Source organism: Lynx rufus, unplaced genomic scaffold, assembly GCF_022079265.1.
Source record: "Lynx rufus isolate CCGP_SWC_20201006 ecotype Redwood Valley unplaced genomic scaffold, mLynRuf1.p SCAF_2, whole genome shotgun sequence".
Lineage (NCBI taxonomy): Eukaryota > Metazoa > Chordata > Mammalia > Carnivora > Felidae > Lynx > Lynx rufus.
In genome coordinates, this window is record NW_025814834.1 from 188,007,565 (window position 1) to 188,020,963 (window position 13,399).

Below are 13,399 nucleotides of genomic sequence, written 5' to 3' on the forward strand. Positions count from 1 at the left end.
GACAGGACAGACCCGCTCGTTGGCTGTAGGCAGGATGTGGGAGACACGCCTTGAGCTTGGACACTGAATGGATGCTGCTCCTGCTGTTCTCTGGGGTGCTACTCACTCAGGCCTGACCCCCCCCCCCCCCCCGCAACACAGCTGTGACAGAAGGTTTTGTGGGGAGACGAGAAAGCAAGTTCAGGCTTAATGAACTGAAGTGCCTGAAAGAGTGCATGGTTGGAGACACAGACTTAGAGCTAAGGAGCTGTGGCTGAGCAGAGGTGATATTTGGAAGCACAGATGGTAACGGAGACCAGAGAAGGGAAGGAGCTGGCTCAGGAGAGATGGACAGAGGGGCAGAGTGGGGAGAAGGCCCGGTCTAGAACTCTGGGGAACACAGACATTTCAGAGAAGAAGAACCAAGAGGACGTCAGAAAGGGTAAGGTTTAAGAAGTGGAGAGGGAACCAGGAAAGGGTAGTTGTCACAGAGGCAGGAGAGAGTTTCAAGGCCAGAGGGGGTCACAGCTGAGCCTGAAACACATCCACTGGATTTATCAACATGGAAGCCATTGGTGACCTAGGCAGGAGCAGTTAGTAACTCATTGGTGTCTGAGGCCACACAGGGTTGAAGATCAAGAGGTGAGTCCTGAGGCATCTGGGTGGCTCAGTCGGCTGAGCATCTGACTTCGGCTCAGGCCATGATGTCACAGTTCGTGGGTTCGAGCTCCACTTTGGGCTCTGTGCTGACAGCTCAGAGCCTGGAGCCTGCTTCAGATTCTGTGTCTCCCTCTCTTACTGCCCCTCCCCTGCTAGCACTCTGTCTTTCTCTGTCTCTCAAAAAAATAAATAAAAAATAGAAAGAGGTGAGGCCAGAGAGAATTAATACCTTTAAAAAAATTAGGGTTCCTGGGCCACCTGTGTGACTCAGTTTCTTAAGCGTCTGACTCTCGATTTTCAGTTCAGGTCATGATCTCATAGTTCATTGGTTCAAGCCCTGCATGGGGCTCTGAGCTGATAGCACAGAGCCTGCTTGGGATTCTCTCTCTCCCTCTCTCTCTGCTCCTCGCCCACTGGCACACTCTCTCCCTCTCTTTCAAAATAAATAAATAAACTAAAAAAAAAATTCTCTTAAAAAAAAAGATTAGGGTTCTCATCCATCCTCTAGGTGATGCTAAATAATTTTTCAATTTTCAAAATAAAGTAAAACTTGCATGTATGCTAAAATTCAAATAAGCCCTTTCTTATTTATTTATTTATTTATTTATTTATGAGAGAGCACACACACGTGAGCTGGGAAGGGGCAGGCAGGGGGAGAGAAAGGGAGAGAAAGAGATTATTAGGCAGGCTCCATGCCCAACTTGGAGCCCGATGCAGGGCTCGATCTCATGAACTGTGAGATCATGACCTGAGCTGAAATCAAGAGTCAGACGCTTAACCAACTGAGCCACCCAGGTGCCCCTCTAAATTATTTTAAATGCAAAGTTAACTTATTGCTACTTTTAATTGAAAATAACTTTTGTTGTTCCTATCACACTACTTCTAAATGTTTATGTTTGAGAGAGAGAGCAGCAGAGGGGCAGAGAGAGAGAGAGAGAGACGGAGGATCCAAAGCGGGCTCTGCGCTGACAGCAGAGAGCCTAATGCGGGACTTGAACTCACGAACTGTGAGATCACGACCTGAACTAAAGCCAGGCGCTTAACCGACTGAGCCACCCAGGTGCCCCTCACCCTACTTCTTTGTAGAGTTGCTCCTCCTTTTGGTGCCTCAAGCACATGCCTGGTTTGTCCATTTGGTGACCCAGCAGGGTTTGGCTCTGATGGAGACAGGAAAGAAGGGAGAGCAGGGGGCGGGATGTGTGGTAGAGACAGAAGTAGGGTCTTTTTTTTTTTTTTTAAATGGAGGAGGTTTTTGCATGTTGATAGGCTATAGATAGAAACTGATATTCTTGGAGGCTAAGAATGCAAAAAGCGCTCATCAGTAAAACAAGAGGGTTGAAGGTGGGTGGGATCTGGAGCACAAGAAGGACAGCTGAGGATGTGGAGTCCATACCCATGTGCTACAGAGGCACAGGTAGCCCCTGACCACAGTGGCCACAGCTGTGAGGGACCATGGGGCAGTGGGTCTGAAGGAAAGGACAAGCCACTGACCACACCAAGGCAGGTGCTAAGTCTGGGCCAGAGCTGGGAAAAGAGAAAGAGGGAAGCGGGTGCCTTCTGAGTTGGAACATCAAGCCCTGACCCATCCAAGAAGGTGGGGCAAAAAAGAGGTCCAGCCTTTCCCTTGGCACCCTCCAGGTGAAGGCAAAGGGGAGAAGGAGAGACCACCAGCCTGGGAAGAGCCTGCTAAGACCTCCTCTGGCCAAGACCTCTCATTGGAAAGCTCTCACTCCCTCCCGAGGCCCCCGGTCCCATCCCCACCTGCCAAGATGCCCCCTGTCTATCGGCTGGAAGGATGGGAGAACTGAAGTGTCTCCAACCCAGGCCTGTCTCAGCCTCTGAATTTCTGCCCCTAAGGTGTGCTGGCTCTGATTTTTTGTTTAAGTGTTCTTAAAATACACATTTCCGCTAGAGGTGGGGCCCTGGCCACTGAGAGGGCGCGCTGCTGGGGAAGGGGGATGTGTGCAGAAGGTATAGCTGTGGCCACTCAGTCCATGATGTCACAGTGGTCACCCCAGAAAGTATAGATAGAAGGGTAGAGAGCAGCAATTGTGTTGAAAAGGGGGGTGGGCCAGGGGATACACTATTTTTACTTAGATTAAGTGGTATGTGTGTGCCTGTGTCGTGTGTGTGTGTGTGCGTGAGAGAGAGAGAGAGAGAGAGCGCCCACAAGTAAGGGAGGGACAGAGGGAGAAGGAGAAAATCTTAAACAGGCTCCATGCTCAGCGTAGAGCTGGATGTGGGGCTCAATCTCACCACCGTGAGATCTGACCTGAGCCGAGATCAAGAGTCGAAACACTTTGCTGAGCCACCCAGGCACTTCATAGTGCGTTTCAGATGGCCTGGGTGAAAACGAGGAAGTACGTGGAGTGTCTAAAGCCCTCTACAAGGCTTCCTTTGGTGCCACCCTGGAGAAAAGAGTTTTCAGAAGCCCAGGCTCTGGACGTGGAGAATCATGCTGGCAGAGCAGGAGTTAATGCCCCCTGGTTTGCCCTTCTGTGAGACCAGAATGTTCCATTCCAGACTGAGGCAAGCAGCTTGGGAAAAAGCTGCCCATCACCCAATGAATCAGATATCACATTGAATCTAGCACTCTCAGAGCCTGAGATCAAGGAGAAGGACATGGTGGGGGATGGGGGAGCAGGTGGCTGAGAGAGAAGCCTCAGTTCTCTCTGCCTGAGTAACTGGGACGGCGGCAGTGATGACTGGGGGTGGGGTGGTGACATGCTTGGCCCTCACTGGAATGAAAAGCCAGGGAGAGAGCTCGGCCTGTCCTTCCATGTCCAGATGAGGAAGAGAGGTCGCTGCTGCACGAGGCCAAGCCCCCAGGGTCTCAAGGAACCCAAGTTTGTACTTCCAAGGTGCACAGACAGCCCCCTCCTGGTCCCCCTGTCTCACTGCCCTCCTACTTCCCCCCACCTAATCCTAATCTGGTCCCAGATCACCCCCACCTTTCCCAGTGAGGTCAGGTTGGTATTGGGTCATTGCAGTGCTGTGCCCTGGTCAATGCACCCAGCCCCAGTTGCTCTGAGAGTTGCTGTGTGGCTCCTTCTCCAAATGATATCCCTCAGTCATATGGAAATCAACTCCCCCAAAGGTTAGGATCCTCCTTGAGATACAAAGCACTGTCCTATGCCACTCGCCTAAAACAGGAACCAATTCTGTGGTACAATTCATGCTCCAATACTCTCCTGGGAACCAGACTGAAGACAGTCTCCAGAAGAGACCACATCCACATCCTGGCTTAGCTTTCTTCCTCTGATCTATTGTGTTCTTCTCACTCACCTTGTCCCATGAGTACTCATCCAATTAATCAATTAAGCAAGAATCTCCCTGGCAAACTTTGTTCTAGGGACTCCAGCCAGTCTAGAAATCCCCATTTAAGAAGCATCATCCAAGATCCCATATCAGTTACAACCCATCGTCTCTCAAAATTCAGCTTCACCTAGTACCCTGTAATACCTTTCTGTTTAAACTGAGTATTGCAGATTCTGTGGCCTGCAACTAAGAACTTTGGCCAATACAATGATTCACACCAGAAGGTTGTAGCAATTAACACTCGAGGGAGAAGGGGGTCTGGTCCAGGAGTGGGATTGGTCATCTGACCTGGTTGGGTTTGAAGGCAATGAAGTAACAGAGAGTGAGATATTTATTTATTGCTTTACTTTTTTTAAATTTTTTTCATTTTAATTTTTTAAATAATATAATGAACACCCTTGAGTTCAACACTAATCCCAAGTTACAATATTATCAGTAACTTAGGTCTACTAATGTTCTCCTCAGGACCTGTGCCTTACTCAAGAGCTCACCCCTGTCCGAGGGCTGATCACATATGTGGATGACTAAGTAAGATATTGTTTTGCTTTGCCTCTGAACTTTGTGAAAGGCATAGTCGTTTGAGACTTGCTTTTTCACTCAGAATCGTGCTAAGATTTACCTATGTTGTGGCATGGAAAGGAATATCACTCATTTTCACTCCTGTGTGATATTCCATGTGTGAATACACCTCCATCTCTTCATTCTGTGGTCACTGGGCATTTGAATTGTTCCACCTTTTTGTTCTTACACAAACTGCTACTGGCCACATTCTTGTCACAGGTCTTCCGATGTTCATGGCAAAAATTTCTCTTGGGTATATACTTAAGTTGAATTTCTAGGTATATGATTATGCAGTAGCATAAAATAAAACCAAATTGTTTCCCAAAGTACTGGTTCAATTTGCACACCCACCATGGATGTGTAAGAGATCTCACTGATCAATGTGTTCATCAGAAAGTATTGCTGTTCTTAATTTTTGCCAACAGGCTGCATGTCAAATAGTGTCTCATTCTGGTCTTCATTTCCCTGATTATTTTTTTTTTTAATTTTTTTTCAACGTTTATTTATTTTTGGGACAGAGAGAGACAGAGCATGAACGGGGGAGGGGCAGAGAGAGAGGGAGACACAGAATCGGAAACAGGCTTCAGGCTCTGAGCCATCAGCCCAGAGCCTGACGCGGGGCTCGAACTCACGGACCGCGAGATCGTGACCTGGCTGAAGTCGGACGCTTAACCGACTGCGCCACCCAGGCGCCCCATCCCTGATTATTAATAAAGCTAAACATCGTTCAGCAATTTCTTGGCCATACACGTTTTCTTTTCTGAGAATGCCTTTTGTCAATCTTTTTTCTGAATTTCTTCCCTCTTATTGTTCTATAGTCGTTATTTATATACACTAGATGTTAATCTTTTGTTGCTTATAGGGTTACAATTATCTTCTTTGCTATGGCTTATATTTTTATTTCTTCTGAGGTATCTGTTAATAAGTGAAAGTAGTACATCTAGTAAAGGTTAGTTTTTTACTTTTTTAAACATTTATTTATTTTTGACATACAGAACGCAAGCAGGGGAGGGGCAGAGAAAGAGGGAGACACAGAATCTGAAGCAGGCTCCAAACTCTGAGCTGTCAGCACATGGCCTGATGCAGGGCTCGAACTCATGAACCATGAGATCATGACTTGAGCCGAAGTCAGACACTTAACTGACTGAGCCACCCAGGCATCCCAGTAAAGATTATTTTGATTAATGTTATGAATACCATTACACCAAACAATTCTTCAAAATTGAAATTATGGTAAAATCTGATCACTAGTATTCTGATTTGTATTATTTAAATTGTTATAAGTAGTTCTTGACTTTAAAATAATATGGAGTTTGGGGTGCCTGGGTGGTTCAGTTGGTTAAGCATCCGACTTTGGCTCAGGTCATGATCTCACGGTTTGTGAGTTCGAGCCCAGCATGGGGCCCTGTGCTGACAGCTCAGAGCCTGGAGCCTGCTTCGGATTCTGTGTCTCCCTCTCTGCCCCTCCCCCACTTGCACTCTGTCTCTCTCTCAAAAATAAATAATAAGCATTAAAAAAATTTTTAAATAATATGGAGTTCTTCATAAAGACACCCAGTTAACATACTTTTTCTTAAAAATTGCATTAAATGTTAATCTGTTTCCATTATTTAATTACTTGAAAGTTCTTAGTGATTGCTTTTGTGCACACAATTAGTGGCTTTCAAATCATCAATTATTACAGCATTTTACTCATGAAATATTAAATATACAGTTGTACTTCAACTGGCTGTTAGAATTTCAGCATCTAAAGCAAAGGGCATTTTCACCAAGTTGTATCTTGAATGGTTATTACCCATATTCAAAAGTGAATATTCAGATATTAATAATAAACCCAAATAACATGACTTACTTAATTTGCAGGTATTGTTATCTTAATAAGGTGTGATGGAAATCATGATCATGGACCACACACAAGTTCAAAGACATCAGAAATGATCCTGAATTAAGTATCTGCCTATTCAACCATCTAAGGGTTCAGGCCAAAGCCATAGTTGAATAGCAGATGTGAGCTGAAAACCAAATCTGCAGCTAAACTCTGGCATAATCCTAACACAAAATTAGTTTACACTGAATGTCATAAAACTGTTTATATCTAATTTCTATGTATATTTGCATAGAAAGTTTCTAGAATGTTGATCAACAAATGTTGAAGATAATTGTTTTGGGCTGGTGGCATTTGGGGTAATTACAAGAACTTTTTGGTGGGGGCGGTGCCTGGCTGGCTTGGTGGAAGTGCATGCGACTCTTGATCTTGGGGTCATGAGTTCAAGACCCATGTTGGGCGTAGAGATTACTAAGAAATAAATAAGCTTAAAAAAACTCTTTTAGGGGTGTTGGGTGGCTCAGTCAGTTGAGCGTCCGAATCTTGATATCAGCTCAGGTCTTGATCTCAGGCTCATGAATTCAAGTCCCGCATTGGGCTCCACACTGGGTATGAAACCTACTTAAAAAAACATTTTTTTAGGACCTCCTATATTAATTTTTATGGCAACCGTGTGCCTTTTTATGATATGGGTTGAACAATCTTTTCATAATTACAATATCAATACGTATTCTTAACAATACATTTTATTGGCTTTGTTACTCGTTGCTGTGTTCAGCGTATTATTGCCTTCCTTGTTTTTCAGCTAACTTTTCTCATTTATTTTCCCATGTGGCTGGAGTACCTCTTCTAACAGTCACTTCAGAGAAGCTACACGGGCAGGATTTGCCCGTGGTCCCCTTTCCACCTTTCCCGCCCTGCTCTGTGCCACACACCCTGCTTCCCACCAGCATACAGGGCAGATTTGGCTCCTGCTTCCTTCATCCCCTCTTGGCCCAAGCCACAACAACCAAGTCTCCCTGCCCGCGCTGGCCCCCAGGTCCCTTTGGGGCACATTCTCCCTGCTGCAACAAGCCAGAGAAACCCAACTCAGATTCACTACAGGTGTGTTCCTGGGCGTTTTCTGCTGGTGGATTTTGACAGGCACACTAACTCATTCCCCTGGAAGCTACGGCTGAAGGAAAGAAAAGTTGCATATTTAAAGTTTGTATTGTTATTCTCAAGCTCTGTCTAAACCCCCTAAGCAAAGGGTAGGAATACATCCAAGTGATGATTAAAGAAAACAAAATCAGGCGGCAGCTGCCGTATCTCATGATTAATGATCTCTGGAGCAGCCTGAAAGAAAAGCACTCCCAAATATTGCAGAAGAAACAGCTTCGTTCTCTCCTTTCTTACAACAGGCCTACGAAAGATGATATTATATTACACCACAATGTCAATGAAATAAAGACTTAGGCTGCATCTGACGTAAGTATCTGACTCAGTAATATCACTCTTTTTAAAAAATTTTTTAAAGTTTTTTTAATGTATTTTGAGAGAGACAGGGACAGTACGAGCTGGAGAAAGGTAGAGAGAAGGGGAGAAAGAGAGAATCCCAAGCAGGCTCCGCACTGCCAGTGCAGAGCCCAATGCGGGGCTTGAACTCACGAAACCGTGAGATCATGATCTGAAATTGAGAGTCGAATGCTTAACCAACTGAGCCACCCAGGCACCCCAGTGATATCACTCTTTTTTTTTTTTTAATTTTTTTTAACGTTTATTTATTTTTAAGACAGAGAGAGACAGAGCATGAACGGGGGAGGGGCAGAGAGAGAGGGAGACACAGAATCGGAAGCAGGCTCCAGGCTCTGAGGCATCAGCCCAGAGCCCGACGCGGGGCTCGAACTCACGGACCGCGAGATCATGACCTGAGCTGAAGTCAGACGCCCAACCGACTGAGCCACCCAGGCGCCCCGTGATATCACTCTTAAAAACAGGGAGCTATATTGGGGCGCCTGGGTGGCGCAGTCGGTTGAGCGTCCGACTTCAGCCAGGTCACGATCTCGCGGTCCGTGAGTTCGAGCCCCGCGTCGGGCTCTGGGCTGATGGCTCAGAGCCTGGAGCCTGTTTCCGGTTCTGTGTCTCCCTCTCTCTCTGCCCCTCCCCCATTCATGCTCTGTCTCTCTCTGTCCCAAAAAAAAAAAAAAAAAAAAAAAAAAAAAAAACAGGGAGCTATAGGATTTTTTCCCATATAATTTAGATACGGTAATGTGTACAAATTGATTTTAAATACATATATCCCTGTAATCGCCACCCAGAGCAAAAATAGCATTAAGTACAGCTTCCCAGAAGATTCTCTCGTGTCCCCTGCAAGTTAGTACCCCTCCCATGGGTAACTCCTACCTGGCCTCTACCACTGTTGACTAGTTGTGCCAGTTTTTAACTTTGTATAATTATAATCATACAATATGGACACTTTTATGTCTGACTTCTTGCAGTCAAAATTATGTGAGGCTTATCCATGCTGCTGTACCATCCACACTTTGTTCTTTTTTATTGCCACATAATATTCCACTATGTAACTACATCAAAATGTATTTACTCGCTCTACTGTTGGTGGACATTTGGGTTGTTCCCAGTGTGGCTTATCACGAAGAGAGCTGCTATGAACATTCTCATCCATGCCTCCTGGTAGACAGAACCACTCACTTCTGTTGGGTATATATATCCAGGGGTAGACTGATGGTCATGGAGTGCATGCGTGTTTAGCTTTTGTAAACGCTGCAGAAGTTTTCCAAAGTGGTTGCATCAGTTCACACTCTTGCCAACTATGGAAGACTGTCCTGGTTTTTCCTCGTCTTTGACAGTAAGACACATGATTTCTTAAAGAACTGAAAAATGTTGCTATTTTTAAATTTGAGGTATGCACATGTGTCTAAAATAAGAGATGCCTGGGGGCGCCTGGGTGGCTCAGTCGGTTAAGCGCCCAACTTCAGCTCAGGTCATGATTTCACAGCTCGTGGGTTCGAGCCCTGTGTTGGGCTCTGTGCTGACAGCTGGGAGCCTGGAGCCTGCTTCGGATTCTGTGTCTCCCTCTCTCTCTCTGCCCCTCCCCATCCCCCGCTCACACTCTGTCTCTGTCTCTCCAAAGTGAATAAACATTAAAAGAAATTTGTTTAGTAAGAGATGTCTGATGCCTTGTATATTTGATCTTAATAAAATAAAATAATCTCTCTAAATTATTGTATTAGAGTTAAAATATATTCAATTAAAATTTTGATCAAAAAATTTCTTTTTTTTTGAGGGAAGAAAAAGACTGACTCTACCAAGTATTGGAAAGCATGTGTAGTTTTTGTGACAATGGGTATTGGCAGTGATCTGTTGGCAACTATTTGACAAATGGCTCTCTGAAAAAGAAACTCTGATTTGTAGCAGTTTCCAATTTGGGGGCTCCTGGGAGGCTCAGTAGGTTAAGCATCTGACTCTTGATTTTGGCTCAAGTCATGATCCCAGGGTCATGAGATCGAGCCCTGCATCGGAGCCGGCATGGAATTCTTAATCTCTCTTTCTCTCTGCTCCTCCCCCACTTGTACATGCTCACTCTCTAGCTCTCTCTCTCTCAAAGAAAGAAAGAAAGAAAGAGAGAAAGAAAAAAGAAAATGGGGCAGTAAATAAGTAAAAAAAAAAAAAAAAAGTCAGTTTCTGTGGAGTAAATACTTTTCCCATGGCTGAATCCTCACACATTGCTGGTAGGAGTATAAATTGGCACAATGACTTTTTAAGACTATTTGAGGGGTGCCTCAGTGGCTCAGTTGGTTGAGCGTCGGACTTCAACTCAGGTCATGATCTCACGGTTCGTGAGATCGAACCCTGCATCAGGCTCTCTGCTGTCAGTGCAGGGCCCGCTTCAGATCCTCTGTGTCCCTCTCTGTGCCCCTAATTTTTTAAATAAATATTTAAAGAACCATTGAACTCATGGTTCATGAGTTCAAGCCCTGCATCGGGCCCTGTGCTGACAGCTCAGAGCCTGGAGCCTGCTTTGGATTCTGTGTCTCCCTCTCTCTCTGCCTCTCCCCTGCTCATGCTCTGTCTCTCTCTGTCTCTCAAAAATAAATAAACATTGAAAAAATTAAAAATAAATAAATAGATAAATAAACATTTAAAAGATATATGTATAAGACCATTTGATAATATTTACTGAAGTTGAACATATGCATGTGCCAGGGGGACAGAAAGTCCACTGGTATAAATCCAAGATTTATAGTACTTATAATAGTCAAAATCTGAAAAACTAGAATGAATAAATCGTGTATACCTGCAATGGAAATAAACAAGCTGCTACTACACATAACAACATGAATGAATCAGTGTATACTGTATAATTCTATTTTTTTAAGTTTACTTATTTATTTTGAGAGAGAGAGAGAGCATGAGCAGGGAAGGGGCAGAGAGAGAGGGAGAGAGAGAATCCCAAGCGGGGTCAGCTCTGTCAGCGCAGAGCCCCATGCAGCGCTCGATCCCATGAACCCTGAGATCACGACCTGTGCTGAAGTCAAGAGTCAGACGCTCAACTGACACTCAACAGGTGCCCCTGTATAATTCTAACTATATATAGTTCAAAAACAGTCAAAAGTACTCTAAGGATTAGAAGTCAGGATAGTGGTTACCTGGGGAGGACAGAGAGGGTGGTGATTGGGAGGCATCTTTACAAAATGGTTATTGTATGGAGTGAATGTTTGTGCCCCCCAAAGTTCATATGTTGGAGCCCTAATCTCCCTGCGATGGTATTAGAAGGTGGGGCCTTTGGGATGTAATGAGATGTGGATGAGGTCATAAGGATGGGGCCCCCATGATGGAATGAATGACCTTATAAGAAGAAACCAGAGAGAGTGCTCTCCCTTTCTTCTCTCCCTCTCTCCTCCCCCCTCTCTACCGTGAAGACACAGAGAGAAGGCAACCTTCTGGAAGCCAGGAAGAGGGCTCTCACCAAAAACCGAATCTGCTAGCACCTTGATCTTGAACTTCCCGGCCCCCAGAACCATGAGAAACAAATGTCTGAGGTTTGAGCCATCTAGTCTATGGTATTCTGAGCAGACTAAAGCAGTTAAGTTTACAAAGATGTGTTCAAGTTGAAATGATGTGTTATGCTATGTAGTTATGATTTATGAACTTTTCTGTGTGAGTTGTTTCAGTTAAAAGGTTATTAAGTTAATGCATTCATGCATTATTTGCACACACAAAAACCAAAAAACTTATTATTATCAGCAGAAATTAACTTTTCACCATCTCTAATTCATAGATAAATCTTACTGTGTTCATACATTATATCTCAGCCAAACACACAAAGACAATTTCACCACGAGGAATTTAGGTTCACAGTAAGGCAATTCATTTACATACGTAAGAGAAACCATTCGAGCAAAAAGAATATTTTCTCAATCCCTAAATACTAACTTTCAACCAACTAGCTCTGAATCCAGTCATATCAAAGAAAGTTTCTGGCTCAAAACACAGAATGTGGTACCTTCTCAGAAGGGGAAAAAGTCAAACACACATTTCAAGACAAACGCATTCACCATTAAGAAGAAACTTCTAACTCATCTGCTCTTATCTGCCCTTCCCCCAAAACCCTCCTATTTCCCGATTCTGACAAAAACACCCCTTTATTACACTGTGGGTATGATATCTCTTGGTCCTCCATCTGTTTTTCTGTTCCGGGTGGACCGAGGGAATCGGTGGAATCAGATCATTTCTCAGTTTAACTGACATCCAGAATCACCCCAGGCATGCAGCCAATTCTGCTTGGAAAGTTACTGGCTGTGCCTTCTTGTCGTATTTAATCACCATACTTAGTCTACTTTAGGAAAGGGGAAAAGTTCCTATCTCCACAGCCTTTGGTTTTCTCACATTTTTAAATAAAATCTTTGGGCCATTGCCATCAGCTACTCCCACACTTTGCCTCAATTTCCTGACTACATGGTGAAGTTAGAAGCCAACGGCTCTCAACACACACACACACACACACACACACACACTGTTTCTTGTGGGCCTGTTTTCCTAACACTCTGGAGTCTGACCCCATGGAAATGATCTTGCCTTTGGTGGATTTAGCAGCCTACCCTAATCTGCAACGTCAAAATCTGATATTGCTAAAATTCCTAAAATGTCCACTAGAGGGCACTATAACTCCACCTCTGACATCAATTTGTTACCGAATGGCTTTTGTGAATTCCCAAGGGAAACTTTTCCTGTCTAACCCACCCACATGTTCCTATCTGAGTATTTTTTATCCTAAGCACCTAAGAATGGAAATAGATGGCATGAATAAGGAAGGAATGTAGCTCTGCTATCTCTCTCCTATTCTTGAGACCCTGCTCCCCATACTCTCCCCATCCATCCTTTCCCTCAAGATGTATGTGACTGATAAAGATGTGTCATTAGTGAAGTTCATCTGACAGTGGTAGACTCCTGTCAGTGCTCCAGAAAAAGTCAGAGGGTTGAGCTGGGTCTTGGGTCATCATGCAAACATAAAGGATATGTCAACATTGGCAGCCCCACCTCATGACCAGGCTTTTCATGGTCTAGACCCAGCTCTTTTCATGGTCACCACCACCTCTTCCCCTCCTCCCTCCTACCCTGACCCTTTACCCAGGACCAGCTCTTATTGTTTTCTCTCCCCCAGGTTCTTATATCGAAAGTCAGGACGAATCTCTCATTAGCCCCCTCATGGGAATGGGTGGGTTAATGCTATTAGCACAACTCCTTCGTCTTAAAAAAAAAACAAAAATGAGCAAATTTCTGTATTGAAAACATTCCTATGACGCTTCATAATTAAACATTGCTTCCTATTGTACCTTTTGAAATAGAAACCGACATAGCTAAACATAAATATATTCAAGATGGTGCCTTTTGATAGTGCATGTTTTGTTTCGTTTTAATTTTTTAACGTTTATTTACTTTTGAGACAGAGAGAGACACAGCACGAACGGGGGAGGGTCAGAAAGGGAGCGAGACACAGAATCCGAAACAGGCTCCGGGCTCTGAGCTGTCGGCACAGAGCCCGACGCGGGGCTCGAA